This window comes from Engraulis encrasicolus, unplaced genomic scaffold (assembly GCF_034702125.1).
Source record: "Engraulis encrasicolus isolate BLACKSEA-1 unplaced genomic scaffold, IST_EnEncr_1.0 scaffold_50_np1212, whole genome shotgun sequence".
Lineage (NCBI taxonomy): Eukaryota > Metazoa > Chordata > Actinopteri > Clupeiformes > Engraulidae > Engraulis > Engraulis encrasicolus.
The window spans coordinates 325541-349418 of NW_026945819.1; positions in this window are offsets into that span (position 1 = coordinate 325541).

Consider the following 23878-nt stretch of genomic DNA (forward strand, 5'->3'; position numbering starts at 1 on the left):
TGGCCCACATGAGGTGATGCGCTAAAGTTCTATGCAGATCCATGATCCATGTCAGCGCATGTTGACAGTGAACGCATCTCTCTCCCAAGCGGCGTTTCCGATTGTCTCCCGCGTCCTAACACTGGCCGTCAGAGCATTGAAGAAATCTTAATACTCAACAGCACTCAAATTTTGCCTAGTAGAACAGATGAGGTCAGGCATAAACGCGTTGTCCTGACCGTCTGTTACCAAGACAATGCGATGCGACACAGAAAAGACGGGCGGCTCTCCACTGCACTTTAATAAACAGTGGAATCATCCGACGCGAGGCACGAGTTTGGAGTTTGTTACAACAGACGTGACCGCTGTAAAATAAAAACTGATCAGGCAATGCTTTGATCATGTCTTGTTAACTTTGTTGGCCACGGAGCATAGTGACTAAAAGTTAGCAGCAACTTTGAAAAAGGGTCAAGTCATCATCAGAAGAAAACGGCCGTCTTGTAAAACATGTGTTTGTGTGAAACGGTAGACGGTAGGGACTTCGCGAGGCTATTTATTTAATGCCTACATATAACGTGACCAAAAATGTCTCTAATGTAGCTGCACGTTGCAATATAGCCAAACGTATTCGAGAAAACATGATGCAGCCCGAGTCCAACAACTTCAATGCACCAGAAGTGAATTCGCCTTCTAGTTGGGTGCGTCACGTGTATTTAATAGAATATATGCGCATGTACATTTCAGCTACCTTATTACCTGGAATATTTTTGAGAGCTGATATTACAAAAAGCTAGTAGGTAATTTTACTTTTCTTTTCTCTACCTATCATTCAACCATGAGTGGTTGGCTCTGTCCACCCACCAGTTTGAACTAAATAACTAAGAAATTTTGTTGGGGGGGTGAAAGGGGAAAATAAGTTCAAAAATGTAAAAAATCCGATTTGGCAAAAAATAAATCTGAAAAAACTGAATTTGAGGAAAAAATAAAACGGAATTTGAGAAAAATTAAAACGGATTTCATAGGCCCCTACGACAGGTTAGGTTTGGGAAGGGCACAATTCATAAAACTCAGAAACATACAATGCTTTTTCAAAAAAGGGTTCTATGTTCCCCGCTGCATCCAAGTAGACTGCTGCCACATTGCTAAGAGCAGGTTGTTGTTACACCTCTGACAGGTTAGGTTTAAGGATAGTTTTAGTCAGGGCACATACAAAAATGGATTTGAGTAAAAGTTGTCAATTCATAGTAAATACGTGGTAAATATGAAAGTAAGAGGAAAAATAGTACAGGTACTGCATTTTAGTACAGACTATACAGGTATGTACAATATTATAAACATTGCTGTTGATTTCATGTTCTTCAGCCGCCAATCATGCCAGCAGGGTCTACTGAAGGTCTCTGGTCACTGCGTCCTCGTCATACTGCAACAGGCACTCAGTCTCACTTCTGGGAGCTGTAGAAACAACAAATAAATAAATACTTCGCCATGCACCTCATATTGACATAGCAAATATATCAATAAGCAAGACATATTGAGCCCAACAGGGATAATCTTACACTATATCAGTTTTCTGTGGTCTCTTGTAAGATTGGCCCATCACCATCCTGCAGGACACTACCGTCTCCCTGCCAGGATCTGTAGGATGTAAGAAAATAAATCAAAACATAGCAATGCACAGCATTGACAACTTATCTATAAAGTAGCACAAGTCATATTGACAATGTAGGCCAGGGGTGGGGAACCTATGTCTCTAGGGCCGTTTGCGACCCTTGAGGCAGTTTTATCCGGGCCCGATATAATTTTAATGCATTTCATCTTCACATGAAATATGACCTATTTTGTAAAGGAATCTTAGAGAAAAAACATTTGCAATACAATTAAGTTATATTCAGGGAACCTGAAGAAGGTGGTGTTTGTTTAAATGTGGCTGCCTTCAATATAGGCCTAAAGTGAAAGGGAAAATCCTGGTTTGTGTTCATAGTACGGCCCTTGGAGGACTTTTACGGCCCCTCGGATGAGAAAGGTTCCCCAACCCTGACGTAGGCTATAGGTTAAGCTTACCCTCTTTCACTCCTCTGTGGAGAGACTGTGCCCATTTCGGGTTGACCTCCACACGCGTCTGTAGCACAGCACACAGGATTGCAGGACACAGCATCCTGCAGGACACTACAAAAAAACAAGGGGAACGAATAAATGACCTGTCCAGTTCTATAAAAAAGACAAGAAAATTGACGGAGTGCCAGAGCTGTGGTAAAAGTAACCTTGGGTAAATCATCTTGGACTAGGGTGTGTGTGAGTGTGTGTGTTAATCCAGTCTTCACATTATTCAGATATGAGAATTAATTCATTAATTTTAACTGATATCACCACATACCGATATCAGTGCCATTCCACCCTGTCCTCGCCATACTGCAGCAGGCACCCTGTTGTTTCTACAGCTCCTAGAAGCGAGACAAATAAATTAAATACTTTGCCATGCACCTCATATTGACATAGCAAATGTATCAAATGTGTCATATTGGTCACAAATAAGTTAATCTTACATTCTTTCAGTCTTCTATGGCGAGACTGCTCCTCATAAGAGCAGTTAGGCCTTCAAGTGACTCGTCTTCGCCATATTATGAGACAGCAGCCTGTGAAAACATGGTAAATAGAATAACCCATTAACCTTGGGTCCTAATATAATACATGGACATAAACTAGCCTACATTATTTAGACAATGTCAGTAGACCTCCACGTGAAACAATAAGAAAAAGTGACCATGCATAATTTCAATTTCTTGAAGAGGCCAGCTACACTTATTTGTGCAACAAGTGCTGTTTTGAGGACCCATACTTTTTAAGGACAGGTTGCCTACTGTTGTAAATGCCAGGGTATTTCACATTGATTTCGGGGTGGCGCGATCTATTAACTTGACCACTCTGGTTGACATTGAGCTCGCGCTGATATATTGAGCTCTCGTTACTGAGAGCTGCCGCCAGAACTACTCACGGTTAGCTTTCATAATATAGAACGCAACAAGGAAGAATCGGTCGGTTTGCTGAAAGGGCAAGGTGTTTCAAAGTAGCATGGAACTAAATTATATCCCACCTTTGACTTGATTTCACGCAGGTGGGTCTTGGAACCCCTGTGACTGCCTAGGTTTCAGGATAGAGAAAGTAAAACAAAAATCATTGAGTAACATCGATGCGGGACAAATTGTAGCTTTTGTAGACTACGTCGCTACTTGAGGAAAAATAGCTTAACTACAGGGACGTTAGTCGATACATAGTAGTGACGCTACGACCAAGCTACTAGGGAATGTAATTAAACTAGTCGCTTCGCTACTGCCCAGCACTGAAAAGCAACATACCCAGACGGCACACCAGTCTTGCCAACGTCGCCTAGATGCATTTTTGCCGCTGTAAAATACATTGGCAAGACGTCTAAGCGTTAGTTCATCAGCGAAATGCCGGGCAGACGTGAAAAATGAGCAGTGCCCAGCATCTAGTTGATGAGCTAACGCAATAGCATGCTAACGGTAGCCTTTGTCTATCTTTAGGCAGGGGAAAGGCAACTGAGAACGAGCAATGTCAAACAATTTACCATCAACAAGTATACTTAACATATTCACAGTTTCACCACTGCATTTTGTCATTACGATGCTCGCAAGTCATCAGAATTTACTAGCGTACAGCAGCAACTAGAGTAGTCACTCACATTTATTGAGGGGACTTGAGCTACCAGCTATGTAAACCGGCTGTGCTACAACTTAGCAATGGCGGATCTGTGTTCAGAGGAGCTATTCAATCGCTCTTGAGTACTGAAACTTTAAACCACAGTTGAGTAAAATGTACTTACATGTATGTGAAGCCCATTTTCCGTTGGTATGTGAGGAACTTTCCCCCCATATCGCCAAGAAACTTGTAACAGTGAAACCACACAGACAGCGCGTGGTTCTGTTAAATCAGGAAGGTGTTGTTGACCGCGGTTGATGGCTTCTTTGTGGCTTGTGTGTGGAATTCGCATTGTGCGAATTAGTTGTACTGCCACCTAAAGGCTTGGTGTAGAACTAATTTAACCAGAGACTGTCTATTTTGAACTTCCTTGAACAATCCTTGCTTTAGTTCAGAATCATTTAAAAACCAGAGTGGCCAAGCACATTGATGTTTTTCCTCAAAAGCAGGCCTTTTTAATTCGAAGGGTCACTTCAAAATGTATGTCCAAGAAAGATCATTCAGATAATTCTATTTTGATAGCCTATTCTGTAGGTTCATTTAAATGTTTATAGCACCGATCGAATCCAACTTAATCCATGATCTTATAATATCATAATAAAATGTACTGACAGCAAAGCTGTGGCTAGTAGAAAGGTTTAATGCAGGGGTGGGGAACCTTTTTCATTCGAGGGGCCACTTCAAATTCCTACCATGGTCATAAAATCCTCCGGGGGCCGTACTATGAACACAAATCAGGATTTCCCCATAAAATGTAGGCATATATATAGACACCTTTAGGCCTACAGTCCCAGGAAAAAGTTTGTACACCCTTTGAAATTTCTTACCTTTCTGTCAAAATTAGTCATAAAACATGGTCTGATCTTCCCGGAAATCACAAGAAGGAACAACCAGAGTCTGCTTTAACTAATTCAACCCAAACATTTACAAGTTTTCATATTTTCATTGGCCATAAGATGTAAACATTCACAGGACAGCAAGGCATAAGTAAGTACACCCTTGCATTCAATAGGTTTTAACCCTAAGTTAGTCGCAATAACCTCAACCAGATGTTTCCTGTAGTTGCAGATCAGATTAACAAAACAATCTGGATGTATCTGGTCTCCCTCTTCTTTAGAAAACTGCCTCTTGTCAGCAAGGTTTGTGGGATGTCTGGAGTGCATAGCTTTCTTGACTTCATGCCATATAATCTCAATTGTTTTTTGTCAGGGCTTTGACTGGGCTATTCCAGAATGTGTATTTCATTATTATGAAGCCATTCTAAAGTCGATTTGCTTCTTAAGTATGGGTTGTTGTCACATTTCAGGACCCATACTCTTGTGTGCTTCAACTGTGTGACAGACTACCTCACTTTTTTCTGTAAAATATCTCGATAAAGTTCTGAGTTCATTGTTCCACTGATGATAGCAAACTGAAAAGGGCCTGAGGCAGCAAGGTAGCCGCATATAATGATGCTCCCGCCACCATACTCAAAGGTGGAGATTAAGTTTTGGTGAAGGTGTGGTTCTCCAGTTCTCCTCCAAACATGACATTGTGTGTTCCCCTGAACAATTCAACTTTGGTTTCAACGTTGGTCTACAGAATATTTTGCAGTAATTCTATGAAGCATATAAATGCTTTTTGGCAAACCTCAAAGGTGCAGCAATATTTTTTTGGACAGAAGCCCCATTAATTTTAGATTGGCAGAATGAATCCCATTTTTAGCTATTCTTGGTTACATCTCCTCTTCTGAGTATGGTGGCGGGAGCATCATTATATGCGGCTACCTTGCTGCCTCAGGCCCTTGACAGTTTGCTATTATCAGTGGAACAATGAACTCAAGTTTATTGTGATATTTTACAGAAAAAACGTGAGGAAGTCTGTCACACAGTTGAAGCACACAAGAGTATGGGTCCTGAAATGTGACAACAACCCATACTTAAGAAGCAAATCGACTTTAGAATGGCTTCATAATAATGAAATACACATTCTGAAATAGCCCAGTCAAAGCCCTGACAAAAAAACATTAAAGATTATATGGCATGAAGTCAAGAAAGCTATGCACTCCAGACATCCCACAAACCTTGCTGACGAGAGGCAGTTCTCTAAAGAAGAGGGAGAAGATACAAACAGATTGTTTTGTTAATCTGATCTGCAACTACAGGACAAGTCTGGTTGATGATATTGCAACTAACTGAGGGTTAAATCCTACTTAATGCAAGGGTGTACTTACTTACGCCCTGCTCTCCTGTGAATGTTATGGCCTTATGACCAATAAAAATATGATAATATGATAATAAATAATTTTAATTAATTAAAGCAGACTCTGATTGTTCCTCCTTGAGATTTCCGGGAAGATCAGACCATGTTTTATGATAAATTTTGACAGAAATGTAAGAAATTTCAAAGGGTGTACAAACTTTTTCCTGGGACTGTATATAGACATATAGACACCTTTAAAGGTAGACACCTTTAAAACAGTCCCCACCTTTTCTAGGTCCCCTGAATATAGGCCTAACTTAATTGCATTGGAAATGTAATTTCTAAGATTCCTTTAGGCCTGCAAAATATGTCATAAGCCTATTTCATGTGAAGTTGCAAAACATTATAATGATGATATCAGGGGCCGGATAAAACGGCCTCAAGGGCCCTTGAGACATAGGTTCCCTATCCCTGGTTTAATGGTTAGTGATTCTGAAAAACACCACTGGGCTGCGTGAACAAACAGACAGACAAACAGATACACACAGACACACACACACACACACATTTTAGTAAAAGGCCAAAACATGCCCTAGGGCCCCCAACAATCCCGTTTCCTAGGGACCCCAAAATCCTAGAAACAGGCCTGCCCACCCCCCACTCCCTCCCACCCACCTGACCTCACCCCACTTGAAATTGACTGGGGCAGCTCCCGACCTGATCACTGGCATTTACATATTAAAGGCTCTCCTAAGAAGGGGATGGGAGGGGGGCATGGGGGAGCCGCAAATGCTGTGGCTTGAGGTATGAGGCAATTTAAGGTGCAAAACTCATCCACAAATTCCTCTTTTCATGCAGTGTTCCTCGGTCATGGTTAGGACTGGGGCGGGGCCAAGTTCTATGAACAGGTCACCTTTGTCATGTTTTTTTTTTTTTTTTTTTTGGGGGGGGACACTTTTATTATCATGGTGAAGAGAAAAAAACATTGATGGTACAAAAAACCTGACTAAACAGCTGTCCTGCCCCTACAATCACCATGACTGAGCTACCCTGAGCATGGTGCTAGACCACTGCAATACTGACTGAATGCTTGTCAAGGGTCAACTCTATCACAGAGCTGAGCAATGCAAGCATTAATATTTAATGTTCTACATTACTCCTTAAAAGTTTGCAAAAATGGACATACATGTATACATGGAGTGAAACACAAATCAAATGTAGAAAGAATAATCACATGACGAAAGGTAGTATCTCATAAACAATCCAAAATAATCAACAGCAGGCCTCAGAACTGCATCAAAGTTGGTAAACAAGTTATTAAAGATTGTTATGAATTGTAATAAAAAGCATTGAGATGTGGTGATAGTCAGGATGTACTTGTTTCAAGATCTACGGGGATGTTTCAGGACAAGCCTGCTTCACTTGACATAACAAGAGTACATGTGACTGCAGCCAGTAAGTGTATTTTGCTACATTCTTACTAATTGTGTTCTGTAAAAGAAATTGTCAATTGTGTGTGTATGTGTCTCATGCTGTAGTGAAATTAGTTAAGTCAGCTGTAGAATTGTGAAAGGCGTCAGGTGACCAATTATCAGGGCCACACCCACAGAAACTAGGCTTTGTTTTTCTAATCACTGGGGGCAGTGCAAGTCACTTCAACCCAAGAGTTAAATAGCCAGGCTAAGTGCTAAGGTGTAGGACAAGCCTGCTTCACTTGACATAACAAGAGTACATGTGACTGCAGCCAGTAAGTGTATTTTGCTACATTCTTACTAATTGTGTTCTGTAAAAGAAATTGTCAATTGTGTGTGTGTGTATGTGTCTCATGCTGTAGTGAAATTAGTTAAGTCAGCTGTAGAATTGTGAAAGGCGTCAGGTGACCAATTATCAGGGCCACACCCACAGAGACTAGGCTTTGTTTTTCTAATCACTGGGGGCAGTGCTCATTGAGTGGCACCTGCACCCATATTAGGAAAGTAAGTACGCTTCCAGCGGCAGCCCTCCTCGTGCTAAGACCGACAAGTGACAAGACAAGCAACTCTACCTGTGCAACTCCGACGAGTGACAAGACAAGCAACTCTACCTGTGCAACTAAGACCGACGAGTGACAAGACAAACAACTCTACCTGTGCAACTCGGATTGCAACTCGACAGACCGACGAGTGACAAGACAAACAACTCTACCTGTGCAACTCGGATTGCAACTCGACAGACCGACGAGTGACAAGACAAACAACTCTACCTGTGCAACTAAGACCGACGAGAGACAAGACAAGCAACTCTACCTGTGCAACTCAGACCGACGAGAGACAAGACAAGCAACTCTACCTGTGCAACTCAGACCGACGAGAGACAAGACAAGCAACTCTACCTGTGCAACTCCACCGAAGCAACGACACGTAAGGCACATTTTTATCTCACTGCTGACCTACATCGACAATGTGTTTCCAGAGAATCCCAGTAATCTGCAGAGGGCGCAGGCCTTTCAAACCCTCCAACCAACGCAGAAACCTGGCCAACCTTCAGCCACTACAACCGAACACAACTTCAATCACCTCCTTCACTGTTGGTCTCTGGAACTGCCAGTCAGCTGTCAACAAAGCAGACTTTATCTCTGCTTATGCTAGTAGTCTCTCTGTTGACCTGTTGGAACTAACAGAAACCTGGTTGAAGCCTGAAAACACAGCCACTCCAACAGCACTCTCAGCTAACTACTCATTTTCACACACCAGTCGGCTAAAGAAAAGAGGAGGCGGAACAGGGATCCTTATCAACAAGCATTGGAGCTATGCCCCCCTGCTGCCTGCCAACAACTACAGCTGCCTGGAATATCATGCAATCAAAGTCACAGCCCCAATCAAGGTGTCTGTACTTGTGATCTACCGTCCCCCAGGGGACCATTCCATCATTGGCGCTGAATTCAGCGGCGCTTACGCGCAAAAGCGGAGTTTCAACTAACAGCAGCTTAAACTTGAGGCAGACGCCGTTCCACCACTGAGGATCAGCTGCGTCTTGGCTAGTTTCACTTCAGCCGCGCTCATCAAAGCTGGCGTTGCGCTCGTGCACGTTGTACATGGGAAGTCCATATCGACGATTGTCGAAAATACGATCATGTTGTAGACTCGGGCATGGCTTGTCAAATCAAGTCTTTATCAGAGATGTCAGGCGCCTACCTGTAGGCGAGCGGTAACGCAACCGCACTTTGATTGAGAGACCAGCGTTCAATCCCCACCATGCGTAATGACAGATCATAACTCAGTTATCGAAGCGAGAGTCTCGTCCTAACCTCGACTGCCATCATTTCAATGCGCAAAAATAAAATGCTTGCATCATCTAAGTTGTTTTAATTTTATCTTTCAGAAGAATTTATTTTAGGTATGATAACAGGCAAGACTAGGTAAAACGTTAGGCAGAGATAATTGAATCATTGCAATGCAAACTCCAAGCGTAGGCATCTGCAAGGTGGTTGTGAAGACGTTTTTTTATTGCCTATGCTGAAAATAGCCTAAAGGTCTACATTTAAGGTAGGCCTATTGGTAGACCTATTGCTTGACAGCAAATGAAGCCAGCCACAAAGCGACATCAAAGGAGAGAATAGGCAAACGTATGTTATAAAGTTTTCATTTCTAACATGTCGCCATGCAAGACTTGAACCCGGGACGACCACTTATTACGCAGCGCACCTGCCCACTGTGCCATTCACGTCTTCAGTGCCATGGAAGGAATTGTCCGATATTGTCTTAGTAAATCAACACTATAAATGTTTTTAAAAATGTGCAGATTATCATAAAACCCGCGAAATGAAAGACAATGGTAACTATTGTAGTTTTTACTGGCATTATCACATCATAGACTATTAAAATAGAGTGACTGGTTCGCTTTGATCTCGTAAAATGATGGCGGGAATCAAGCGGAACGTGCCCGTTGTGACAGCTGTTTCCTACAGGTTCATGTTTTGTGTAACACTGATTCATTTAGCTTGGTGTTAAACCTGGGAGCTACCAGGTTAACGTTGGAGCATAAATTACCGTGGCAACTCAGCTGAGTTTCAGGTTAGCAAGGCTGATGGAACGGATCTCTGTCTAAAAATAGCGTAGTTTACTGACTTGAGCTCGGATTTGGGGTTACCGCCGTTGATGGAATGGTCCCCAGGAACACTGGGCGACTTTATTGACGAATTGGATACGCTGATCTCCTCCATCCCGGACCTAGGCGGCCCCCTACTTGCCCTCGGCGACTTCAACATACATCTAGAGAAGCCGTACGCCACAGACTTCAAGGCCCTGATGAACTCATTTGACATTCAACTAGCCAGCTGCCCTCCGACACACAAGAGTGGTAACCAGCTCGACCTGATCATGACTAAGGACTGCCAAGCGGAAAACATCAAGGTAACACCAATGCATGTTTCAGACCACTTTTTCCTCCATTTCACCACCTCCCTACCCGACCCTACACCCACCCCCCCTCCCTTGGTCACATATAGGCGGAATCTACGCAACCTGTCACGCACTAGCTTTGCATCAGTGGTGGCAGATGCCTTGCCCTCAGCAAGCGTGCTCTCCTCACTCGATGTTGACACTGCTACAGATTCGCTCAGCTCCACACTGACCTCCTGCCTCGACAACCTGTGCCCACTAGTCACTAAACCTGCAAGACCTTCACAACCGCGACCATGGCTGACAGAGACCATCCGAGCTCTACGTACCACCCTCAGAGCGGCAGAAAGGAAATGGCGCAAAACCCGCAACCCATCTGATCTCGAAAAACTTAGATCTCTACTAGCCTCCTTCTCCGCCTCTGTAACAGCTGCCAAGACGACCTACTACAACGACAAGATCAGCAACACTACAGACCCACGTAAGTTGTTTTCTACATTCAAGTCACTGCTCAACCCTCCCCCCCTCCTCCGCCCACAGACCTGAACCCAGACAACTTTGCCACCTTCTTCACGGAAAAGACGGCAAATATTAGCAAGCAATTCTGTGAGCCGCCCTCCCGTCCAGAAGACACCCCCCTGGAAAACACGGCGACTCCTGCAACACTTCATGAATTCACTCTGCTCTCTGAAGAAGACGTTTCCAAACTCATCACAAGAAGCCGTCCCACCACCTGCCTACTAGACCCAGTGCCCACAAACCTTCTTCAAGACATTGCCCAAACAGTGGTCCCAGCAATCACATCCATCATGAACTCCTCACTCTCCTCCGGCACTGTCCCCTCCGCCTTCAAACAAGCAAGGGTGACACCACTACTGAAGAAGCCTACACTGAACCCTGCTCATGTCGAAAACTACAGACCTGTCTCACTGCTTCCCTTCCTATCCAAGACGCTAGAAAGGGCAGTTGCAAAACAGGTCACCAACTTCCTAAACCAGAACGGATTACTGGACCCAAAACAATCTGGTTTCAGAAGTGGACATTCAACTGAAACTGCGTTACTCTCAGTGACTGAAGCTCTAAGGACTGCAAGAACGGAAGGACTATCCTCGGTCCTCATACTACTAGACCTGTCTGCAGCCTTTGACACAGTCAACCACAAGATCCTCCTGAGGATACTCAGAGCCATGGGAATCACAGGCGTTGTCCACTCATGGTTCAACTCCTACCTCTCTGGACGCACCTTCAGTGTGTCATGGCAAGGGAAGCTGTCTACGACTCACACCCTCTCCACAGGCGTACCCCAAGGATCAGTGCTGGGACCCCTTCTGTTTGCAATATACACCTCCTCCCTGGGACGTGTCATTCAAACACATGGGTTCTCCTACCACTGCTATGCTGATGACACCCAGATGTACCTGTCGTTCCGTCCAGAGGACACCACGGTTTCGGAACGCATCTCTGCCTGCCTCACCGACTTGTCAACATGGATGAAGGACCACCACCTACAGCTGAACCTGGCCAAGACAGAGCTCCTGGTGATCCCAGCTAAAGAGTCGCTCAGTCACAACATCAACCTCAAGATAGGCTCCACCATCGTGACCCCAAACAAAGTCGCCAAAAACCTCGGCGTCATGATTGATGATGAGCTGTCATGCTCCAACTACATCAACTCGGTCACCCGGACCTGTCGAATCCAGATGTCCAACGTACGGAATATCAGACCTGTGCTGACACAATATTCTACACAACGACTGGTCCAGGCCACGGTCCTGTCCCGCGTTGACTACTGCAACTCACTCATGACAGGTCTACCTGCTTGTGAGCTAAAGCCTCTGCAGATGATCCAGAATGCGGCGGCAATTTTCAATCAACCCAAAAGGACCCATGTTACTCCTCTATTTATTGAGTTGCACTGCTTACCGATCGCCGCCCGGATCAAGCACAAGGCATTGACCCTTGCCTACAAAACCATCACAGGAACGGCCCCAGCTTATCTGAAGGACCTACTAACGCCTTATGTTACTGGAAGAGAACTGCGCTCATCCAGCACAAGCCGTCTGGCTCTGCCATCCAGTCGCTCTAGGTACTCCCAGTCAAGATTGTTCTCCGTTGTGGTACCCAAGTGGTGGAACAGTCTCCCAGAGGCAGCAAGACTGAGCACATCTCTTGCAGCTTTCAAGAAACAACTAAAGACATTCCTCTTTCGAGAGAATCTACTAGACTAATGCTTGAACTGGCCTTGCCCCAGGGCAGACTCCTGACATGATGTTTAGTTTAGTTTAGTTTAGTTTGTGAGTGTGTGTACTCGTTATTTACTCTTTATATTTAAACAAAAACTACTACAACTAACCCCTCTTTGCAACTGCACTTGTTGTTCTGTATATCTCCTGTGCACTTTGTATTTGCTTGTGATGTTGGCTTGATTATGTCCTCTTTTGAAACTCGCTTTGGTTATAAAATGTCTGCCAAATGCAATGTAATGTAATGTAATACTCATGTTTCAGTGATTCAACATTTCATCACTTTATTCCGGTATTTGGTTTTCAGTGCCTAAGATGAAGTTTACACACGTCTATAACCTTTGATTTTCTGAAATGTAGTTACGGAAAAAGGTGAAAAAAAAACTCTGTCAACAGCCACTTTTACTTTTTTGCTGTATAAATCGAGTGTGTCGAAAATGCTCAAGTCAAATATCTTGTATCAAAAATGTCTGACTCAAATTGCTCAAGTCATTCACAGTGGCGGAACAATTGCACATAGGGCCTCTTGGCAAATACTGGTAGAGAGGGCCCCCATGTAGCCTGCAAAGATCAGAGCAGGGGCCCCACCTCAATAGAGCAGCAAGCTGCAGATGTCACACAGCCGTTTTTACAAGTCCATTCTTAAAAAATGAGACAGAGCACCACCCCAGTTTTTGGATATGTTAAAAACAGACATTGAGTCTTTCTAAAACTGTAAATGTCATAGTGGTGAGTTCTGTCATTTCTTTTGTATAACATGGCGAAGATGCCACTACTATCAATTTTTCATAGGAGCTGTGGAAGTCACACAACAGTGGGTTTTTGAAAAATCATTGTGACCAAATGAGGCAGAATACCATCACAGTTTTTGGATATGTTAAGAACAGACATCTAATCTTTCCAAAACTGTTGATAATATGGTGGTGAGTCGTGACATTTTTTTTAATAACATGGCAAAGATGGCACCAAGTTTCAGTTTTTCCATTTTAAAGACTTCATATCTTCTAAACTGTTCATCGCAGAAGATCAGTCTTTCAACACAACATGCACAGAATGGTTGGGAACATACATTGTCCATATCAAACCTCTGTCTTTAAAACTGCGCTTACCACGGTCCTTCAAAGATGCCTACAAATTCAAAGGTGGGAATTTTTCAAGCAACTTTAAGCCCCCAGAAAACGGTGGTAAATGACAAGAGGATGTGTGAAATTTCACAAGTACATGTTCCAAATGCTACCCCTTGAAATTTGTAAGGACCTACTTATAGCAGTTTTTTAGATACTGCAATCTGAAAGTGGGCTCTCTGAGAAGTCTGTTCCAAACGAGTCAGGGGGGTACCTGACAAAAAGATTTTTAACGACAAAACTATGAGGAGTTGAGAGCTATAATTTTGCTCTTTTCCTATTGGGACGTTTGTGAGCCTCCTAGATTTTTTTTCTGCCAAATCTGAGATGGTCGTGCGGGATGATTCGGAGATTTGGCGTGGAATGACCCATTTATCATATTTACATAGTTCAGTGGAACAATTTTTTGGGCACCTGCGTCCACAAACCAATACCCACAAGTTGGTGGTGTATGTGTGTGTATGTGTGTGTTTGTGTGTGTGGGGTGGGGGTAGGTTTGGGGGTATGACAATAATTACAAGAGTAACAAGAATGGCTTGATGTCAAACTCTTCGTTAAGACCATTAGGAGACATTGTGTTCAAATAGTGGATCCAAAACAGACAACAAAATTGTGGTTCGATCCGCGGATAAAGGGGGTGCCGTGGTTTTACAGAATGCAGTGGATTATGAGATCGAAATCTCAAGACAACTGAACGACTTGATGTTTTATGAGAAATTACCCTCTGACCCCACCTATAGGCTGCAGGCTCGCATTAACTCTCAACTCTCCCATCACCTGCACAACGAAGAGTTTGACAAAAATGTGTTTGACTTTCTCATAACTGAGCATCCTGTCGTCCCTGTATTCTATACACTCCCAAAAGTGCACAAGGGGCTAGAGACCCCAATTAAGGGCAGGCCTATTGTGAGTTGTATCGGCAGTCTGACCGAAAACATCTCAGCTTATGTTGACCATTTCATTAAACCTATGGTGACCACTCTTCCATCGTACATACGCGACTCGGTTGATTTAATCAATTCATTGAAATCTTTTAATAATCTCTCTGATAACACATTGCCGGCGACCTTTGATGTCCAGAGCCTTTATACGAATATTCCACACGATGGTGGTATTGACGCACTACACCATTTCCTTTCTTTACATCACTCTGAGAACAAACCCAGTATTGACTGTGTACTTGACCTGGCTAACATTGTCCTGAATAACAATGCCTTTCGCTTCCAGAGTGACTTTTATCTGCAGAAAAAGGGCACTGCCATGGGAAGTAAAATGGCCCCTAATTACGCATGCCTGTACATGGGTCTTTTTGAACATCAGTACGTGCTCAATTCAACTAATCCCTTTTACTCCAAAAAAATGTTTTACAAGCGTTTTGTGGACGACATTTTTACGATTATGGAATGTACTGTGGATGAATTGAAGTGTTTCCATGAATATTTAAATTCTTGTAATGAACATCTACAATTCACATTGGAACACCATGCTCAACGCATTAGTTTTTTGGATGTTTTGGTTTAAAGGGATGGCTTGAGTCTCAAAACTGATCTCTTTCGGAAAGAAACTGATCGCAACACCATTCTTCATGGTGATAGTTTTCACCCCAAGCAATTGATAAAAAGTCTCCCCATTAGCCAATTCCATCGCGTGCGCAGAATTTGTAGTGACGCCTCCACTTATTCTGCACAATCTTCTGACATGGCCCAGAGATTCCTCAACAGAGGCTATAAGCACACATGGGTAGACGCAGCCATGACGAGATTTGATCACACAACGCAAGAAGAATGCCTCAAGCCAAAACAACGCACCAGTGGCAATACAAAACCTTCCACTAGGTGCTGCGTCAGATATTCCCCACTTGCGCATGAGTTCAAAAAGGTGATACACAAACATTGGCACATTGTTCAGACCGACCCAAGACTGCAAAATGTTTTCACCACCGCGCCCCAATTTGTTTTTAAACGGGCCCCAAATTTGAAGGATTGCCTAGTTCGGAGCGACACTTGTCCCCCGCCCACAAAACCCCTTCTCAGCCTACCCGATGGCAATTACAAATGTGGAGGCTGCGCCCAGTGTTCTTTTACACACAAATGTAAACATTTCAGCCATCCACATACAGGCAAGTCTTTGCCTATCCGAGGTGCAATCACCTGCAGCACCACCCATGTTGTTTATTTAATACGCTGCCCCTGTGGCTTGGCATATGTGGGCAAGACAACACGGGAACTGCGCACTCGAATCAGTGAACACCGTAGCACAATCAGGACCGGCGATGAAAAAAGCCCTGTAGCCGCCCACTTCAAAAGTGCCGGTCATAACGTAAGTGCGCTCAGATATATAGGCGTGGAACGTGTGGATAGGTCACCAAGAGGCGCTGACAGAGGAAAAAGATTACTCCAACGTGAGACGTTTTGGATCCACTATTTGAACACAATGTCTCCTAATGGTCTTAACGAAGAGTTTGACATCAAGCCATTCTTGTAACTCTTGTAATTATTGTCATACCCCCATGCCCCCCCCCCCCCCCCCCAAAACACACACACACACACATACACACACACCACCAACTTGTGGGTATTGGTTTGTGGACGCAGGTGCCCAAAAAATTGTTCCACTGAACTATGTAAATATGATCAATGTGATAGGTGACTCACTGGGTGTTTTTAATATGCAATGTCTTGTGCTTCTCCATCCTTTTTTGTTGTTTATTTTCATTTTCTTTTTCAAATATCATGATCACTTTATTTTTCGGAGTGTAACCTGTTACATCTTTGAACAACGTGGCGTTTAACTTCTGTGGAAAAGTCAGCTGTGACTTTATATGCTGACCCATTTACTGTTGGACTACCAGCACAGCTGATTGTCAGCCTATCAGCTGTGGACTTTGGCTGATCAGCTGACTGTAGAATGTTTTAAAATGACCCACTCAATGCCATGTTCACACTTTGCCTGATGAAGACCTGAAGGTCGAAACGTTGCTCGATTAAATAATAAATAGACAAGCAGTGTCGCGGACTTCTCTTTTCACTTGGATTTACTCTCATTGTCCTGCACCTGGCCCATCGGGTGGGATGTGCACACATTTACTCCTCTGAACCACAGTTTTTCATCGCCACCATCAGAGGGCCACATGACCAGGGATCGGACTGCAACTCACAGAATTCGAGGTGCAGATGGTTGCTCACTGACTGCCGATATTGTTAGGAAGGAATGTGAGTGTTTACAGTATCATTACAATAGATTAATTCAGTAGTGTGTTTAAAAATCTGGTCATTATTTATTTTATTGGAAGGAATGTGAGTGTTCTGTATCATTATTTATCATTCTATCATATATATCATTCATTATCATTATTTATTTTATTTTTTTAATTATGTTTTAACTATGGGTCACATCGAGTGAGGAGGCGGGCCGCATGTGGCCTCCAGTTGCCCATCCCTGAGTTAGAGGATAGGTAGGAGTAGCTTAAAGTGTCTGATAAATGTAATGTAAAGACAATGAAGTGGCATTCCTTTCATTTTGTTTGTCCTGGTCGGTTTTACTTTCACCATACATATTTTCTCTTGTGGTGGGAAAAATTACAATGAATTGTGCATGTGCTACATAATCATAGCAAATGGGCATAGGATGTTTAAAAGTCAGGCTATAATACCTGGGTTAGGGATAAAAAGCTGGACCTTACAGCACACATAGTCTACAGAGGTAGGCCTAGGCCTACATGTAGCCTAAATCACAGACAACAAAAAAGCAGTTTTGTCCTGTGTTATTAGTCACTTTGTATATAAGCACTATATACCATTTTTTATTCCATATAAATATTCAGTCTTTATGACACATGATTCATCCCCAGGGTATGCATGTTGCCTTGACTAAATATGTAAATGCTTTGGCCGCATAAATCAACACACATGTAAGGGGGAAAAAACAATACTAAAATGAGTGGTCTCTTATGAGCCGCTGCTCTCCTCTCTCAAATTGGACATTTCTGCCTCTGGAATGAATATGTAAGGTATTGCTAAAATCAGACTACTTGGAAATCACAAGACAGTTTTAGTGATATAGTTTCATTGATTCATTCCAGTGGAAGAAATTGAGAGAGGTATGCAGTCGCTTCAGAGGACAATGGACCAGGTCAGGCAGGCCTACAGGGACATTGATCCTGATGTGGCTGAGATGCTCAGGGAGGATGAGGATGCCATCATAAACATCAGTGTGTCATTTGATGGCACATGGAAGAAGAGGGCTTTTTCCTCCCATTATGGTATCGGGGATGAATTGACATCCTCACTGGGCTGGTGGTGGACTTTGAGTTGCTCAGTACATACTGCCATGGCTGCACACTCAAAGAGAGTGCTAGACGGGAGGGCAAGATCAGGCAGGAGGAGCTCGACAGCTAGTGGGAGAGCCATGACTGCAACAAAAACCTTTTAGGGTCTAGCAAGGCCATGGAGAAGGAGGCAGCTAGGTGGATGTGGGCCAGGTCTGTTTCTCAACATCAGCTGCGCTACGCTGAGACGCTTGCAGATGGGGACAGCACAGCATACAAGGAGGTGGTGAGACTGAATCCGTACCCTGGCTATGAAGTGTCAAAGCTAGAAGATCATGCCCATAAAAGGATGGAGCGCAAACTACGGGGCAAAGGGCCAGGCAAACTCACAGCAAAACAAATGCAAAGCACTTCAGAACTTTTACAGGGGAGCAATATTGAACAACCAGGGGTCACTGTACCAGATGAAGGTAGAGAGTCAAGTAGGTTTTATTGTCAATTTCTTTACATGCACTGGTCATACAAAGAATTTGAAATTACATTTCTTGCTTTCCCATACAGACATAGACTAATCTAGGTAAGGACATAGACAGTATAGACATAGACAGTACGTATACATGGACTTAAGACAGTATGGACATAGACAGTGCTCATACAGACATTTAAAGTGCAAGACTGGACAACAGAAGACTTGTATAGGACATACATCAAGAGGTATTGTTGTGCTTTTTGTGCTTTTCCTAAAAAGTCCTTTATAGCGTTCTGACATAGTAATAGTAGCATTTTGAAGAAAAATAAATATTAAAAATGTCTGTCAAGTACACCAGCAGCAGTAAGTGTGTGTGTGTGTGTGTGTGTGTGTGTGTGTGTGTGTGTGTGTGTGTGTGTGTGTGTGTGTGTGTGTGTGTGTGTGTGTGTGTGTGTGTGTGTGTGTGTGTGTGTGTGTGTGTGTGTGTGTGTGTGTGTGTGTGTGTGTGTGTGTCAGTGTGTGTGTCAGTGTGTGTATGTTTGGGTTTAGTGCAGAAAGTGCAGTGTGCTTGTGTGTGTGTGTGTGTGTGTGTGTGTGTGTGTGTGTGCACGCATGTTTTGAGTTCAGTCACAAATATAGTAGTGCAGGTGGAATGTTCAGTCGCAGATATGGTGGTGGGGGATGAGGGGGGGGTTGTCAGTGGCCTTGCTGGCTAGAGGCTGACAGTGGAGGGAGAGTGGGTTGAGTGTTCAGTATCTTGATCGCTTGGTGCATTGTGCTGCTCGCCAGCCTGGTGGTACGGGAACGGAGGCGCCTGTACCTCTTTCCAGAGGGCAGGAGGCTGAACAGTTTGTGTGCAGGGTGGCTTGTGTCTTTGATGATCATCAGTGCTTTCCGGGTGAGGCGTGTGGTGTAAATGTCCTGCAGGGAGGGGAGTGGTACTCCAATGATCTTCTTCGCTGTGTTCACAACACGCTGGAGTGTCTTCCTGTTTTTCTCCGTGCAGCTTCCTCCCCACACTGTGATGCAGTTGGACACGACGCTCTCTATGGTTCCTCTGTAGAATGTTGTCATGATGGAGGGTGTAGCACTTGCCTTCTTTAGTTTGCGCAGGAAGTAGAGACGCTATGATAGATATGGGCCGGTCTGCTTCACTGTATTTCCAGTGACCAAAACCCAATGCACACCCGGTGCAACCCATCCTGGTGCTGGTACAGGAGAGCAGAGGAGACAGGAGAAACACCAGGCAGTCACGAAGAACACAATGCGACGAATCTCCACTTTCGTTCTACCAATCTGTTCCATACTTTACAGTCTTATTCCAAGCAATGGTGTGAATGTTTATTCAGAGGGATTTGTTGATATGTCATTCGTGGCTTGATTTATTTGACATTATATGCATAAAAATTGGCCAACATCACATTTTTTTTACGTTATTAGCAGTATTTTTATCTTTTTCTGGATAACAAAGGGAGATAGCCATGATTCCCTGTCATAATATTTGTGTATGTACTATATTAATAAAATAAAAAAAGGAATTTTGAAGCTGACATTTCAGGTGGTCAGATCTGTTGCATCAAAAATTATGCAAATTAGTGCATATTTAATTAGATAATAGCCTAATTAGCATATTTAAACATTAAATATAGAGAACTAAATTTTTTCTCCAGTTATCAGAAACACCTTAGTCGTGCAGCTTGGACACATCCTCAGTGATGAACCCAAGATCACAGGGTGTTTCGGGTCTCAGATAATCAGACACCCTCACCTGGGCGACCCAGCCGGGGCTGATCAGACCCTGACTTGTGTCCAAGCAGCGCACTAAGCCATGTGTCGCCCCTTTTGATCCACAGCCACCTTTAGGCTCTCTCAGCTGCCTCGCAGATGTTTCTGGTGGCTTTCCTTTCCCTCCTCTTGCCCCCTGCAATGCAGCCTGGCTGGACTTGGTAGGACGTCATACACTGACTGGATCAGAAACTTGAGTCTTGCTGGCTCTGACCTCCAAAGTTCTGACCAGGTGATCTTCCGAGTAAGTGCATGCTCCCAATTGGTCCAAGCCCCCTGCTGACGCATGGCCGCTGTTTTGCTTCCACCTCTGCTCGGACCTCTCCCTGGACCATCTGCCGTCTGTCCCTCCCCTGCACTTTGTCATAGCGCAGAGTCTTATGGCAGCCTAGTCCTGCTCGCCCAACCGCCACTGAGCCTACTAACACACTGTGCCGCAACCTTGCCTCTGCCTGCTGAACTGCCTCCTGCGCCTTCCACTTCCGTCCCATCCTGACCTCTACGCCTGCAGAGGAGACTCTGGTGTCGGCTGAGTCTCTGTACAGTAACACCTCCCTGGCTTTTGTTACTTTGAATTCCTCTGTCAGGCCTGAGAACGGGAGCTGCAGCTTGTTGGTGTGCCCATATAAGGCAATGCAGCTAAGGCTCTTCAGCAGGCCCAGCCACCTGCGCAGGAACTGGCTGATGTTTCTCTCCAGGGTCTCCACTGTTGTAACTGGGACCTGGTACATCAGTAGTGGCCACATGAGCCTTGGCAGGATGCCATGCTGATATATCCAGGCTTTAAATTTCCCAGGGAGGCCTGACCTGTCCACTGCCGCAAGCCAGGTTTTCAGCTCTGCGTGCATGGCCTGGATTGCTGCTGTGTCTCTCAGAGTTGCATCAAAGAGCTTCTCCAGGCTATTCACCGGCTTCTCCGTCAATGATGGGATTTGGAGACCGTTCATGTGGAAGCGGAATTTGTCCTCCACTCTTCCCTTCCTCAGCACAAGGGATCGGCATTTTGCTGGCTTGAATGTCATTCTTGCCTAAGATGTTAGCCTTTCGAGACCTTTAAGGAGCCAGCAGCACCCTGGCACAGATGTTGCTGTGACTGTTAGGTCATCCATAAAGACTCTAATTGGCGGTTGGCGAGTGCCAGATCTGGATAGAGGCCCTCTACATTCCACCTCTGCAGCCTTGACAAGCATGCTCATTGCCAGAGCAAACAGCGTCACTGATACAATGCAACCAGTGATGATGCCTTTTTCTAGGCGGTGCCATGCTGATGTTGTAGATCCAGATGTAAATCTCATACTAAAACTACTGTAGTAGTCCTGTATGAGATCTGTGATCTTCTGCGGGACATGGTGCATCGTCAAGGCCTTGGTCACCAGCTTGTGGGGGATCGATCCTTAGGCGTTTGCCAGGTCAAGCCAGCTGACTGACAAATCCCCTCGGTTCTCTCTGGCCTCTCGGATTAGCTGGGTGACCATTCCAGTGTGTTCAATGCAGCCTGGAAAGCCTGGAATTCTTCCCTTCCGCACGCTGGTATCGATGTAGGAATTCCTCAGGAGGAAATCAGTCATGCGATTGGCAAAGATCTTAAAGAAGATCTTGCCCTCTACGCTGAGCAGTGAGACGGTACGGAACTGCGAGATGTCACTTGCATTTTCCTCCTTTGGTATCCATACACCTTAGCCCCATACGACTTTGTTGCTGTCGACCAACATTGACGAAGCACGTGAGCGAGAACTTTTTGTCACGATGTGGGAGTTATTAAATACAGCACATTTAAAGTCGGCCACAAATATGAAAGAGACGAGCTCGCACCAGTTTTCTCTACTAACACATCACGTGTGAGGAGTGGGGGGACAGGCAGTGAGGAGGAGCTGAAGTGGGGAACTGCGTAGTGTAGAGGTGTGAGACAAGGCTCATATACACACCAGGCTTGTACGAAATTCCGAATGGATGGTGGTGTTGTATGTACTTTCAATGGGTGGTGTAGATTAAATTCAAAGAAATTCAAGGTAATGACACCACCTAGTGTTCGTATTATGGCATTACTTTGAATTGACATTCACTCAATTCGGAATTTCGTACAAGCCTGATACACACGTGAATGAGTTGTTGAACAACCAGTTAATGGGTGCGTGGCCTTGGAGGCGGTCTGCAGATGAGCGTTGAAGGGGCTAAGCAACTGCAGAGGTTGCAAGATCTGACTGCATTCGCATTCATCCCACGATAGTTTGACATGTCACCTCGTCAACGCAACATCACAGAAATTTTAAACTTTGACAGGAAGTCTAACCGTCATGCATTTTCATCCAGAGTGCATTGCTGTCTAAATGCGCATGCATGCCTTGACGACTACTCGAATGCACTTAAAAGTTATCTGTTTTGTTGCCCAACTCCTTGCTGCTCCCTTCTTTGCAACCCACCACCTCCACAGCTCCACCTATTCGTGTATGACATGGCATGGGCTACTCCTTGTCATGTGGCCTGCTCTGTTCACAGAGTAATCGTTTGCTCTCCTAAACTTAAATTGAGTGTGCATTCCCTATGCTGCTGCTGTCTCCTGAATCTCTCCTTTCCATGGTGCTCATGGGAACAATGGTACTCCTCTGAACAGAGCCATACCGCCAAATCTTATTCATGACCATTCAATAAAGAAATCGCATTCAGAATTTCTTATCTTGTGTTTCTTCACTGTAATGGTTCTGACAGAACCATGGTTAATTGTGGGTTTTGTGGTTACTATTTTGTGTGGGTTGGACTGAGAATCACAGAGTTGCAGGTTTGAATCCCACCCTTACCTCTGCCTACACCTCCATCCATGGCTGAAGTGCCCTTGAGCAAGGCACCTAAACCCACATTGCTCCAGGAACTGTCACCAATATCTTCATTGGATTAAAAAACATCAGCTAAGTACATTTTAATGACTATAAACCATGGATAATTTCCAGTTAAACCAGTCAAACATGATTGAACCATAGTTAAACATGCCGAACCATGCTTAAAAAAAACATGAAAACCACAATTTGCCCTGATCAATTCTCGTAAGGCTCTCTCTCTCTCTCTCTCTCTCTCTCTCTCTCTCTCTCTCTCTCTCTCTCTCTCTCTCTCTCTCTCTCTCTCTCTCTCTCTCTCTCTCTCTCTCTCTCTCTCTCTCTCTCTCTCTCTCTCTCTCTCCCTCCAACCATAAAATAATACAGAGACAATGATACAGAAACACACACACACACATACATGCACGCCCACATACACATACGTACATGCACACACACACACACACACACACACACACACACACACACACACACACGTCAACAGTAGTGTGTCTTACCTTGGTGTGTATCTGCAGTAGCCATGGTGGGGTCCTGAAAGAGAGACAGATGAGTGAGTGATGTTCACTGGCATCTCTAGACTGGTAGTGTGTGTCTGAGAGAGAGAGAGAGAGAGAGAGAGAGAGAGAGAGAGAGAGAGAGGTGGCAAGAAAGAGATAGAGAAAGAGTACTAGTGTGTCTGTTTTTCAGGCATGTATATAAATATCGACATCATAGCAAACACTCTTTAAAAACGCAGCTTAATGGAGACAAGGCCTCCTTGATGACCATGTATGAGCACTCTAACGCAGCTTAATGGAGACAAGGCCTCCTTGATGACCATGTATGTGGTATGTGTGGAATGGAGGAGACAGAGACAGCTCACTGTTGGTGCTTTTTCCTCTTGGTGAAGTGTAAATATGGAGATTA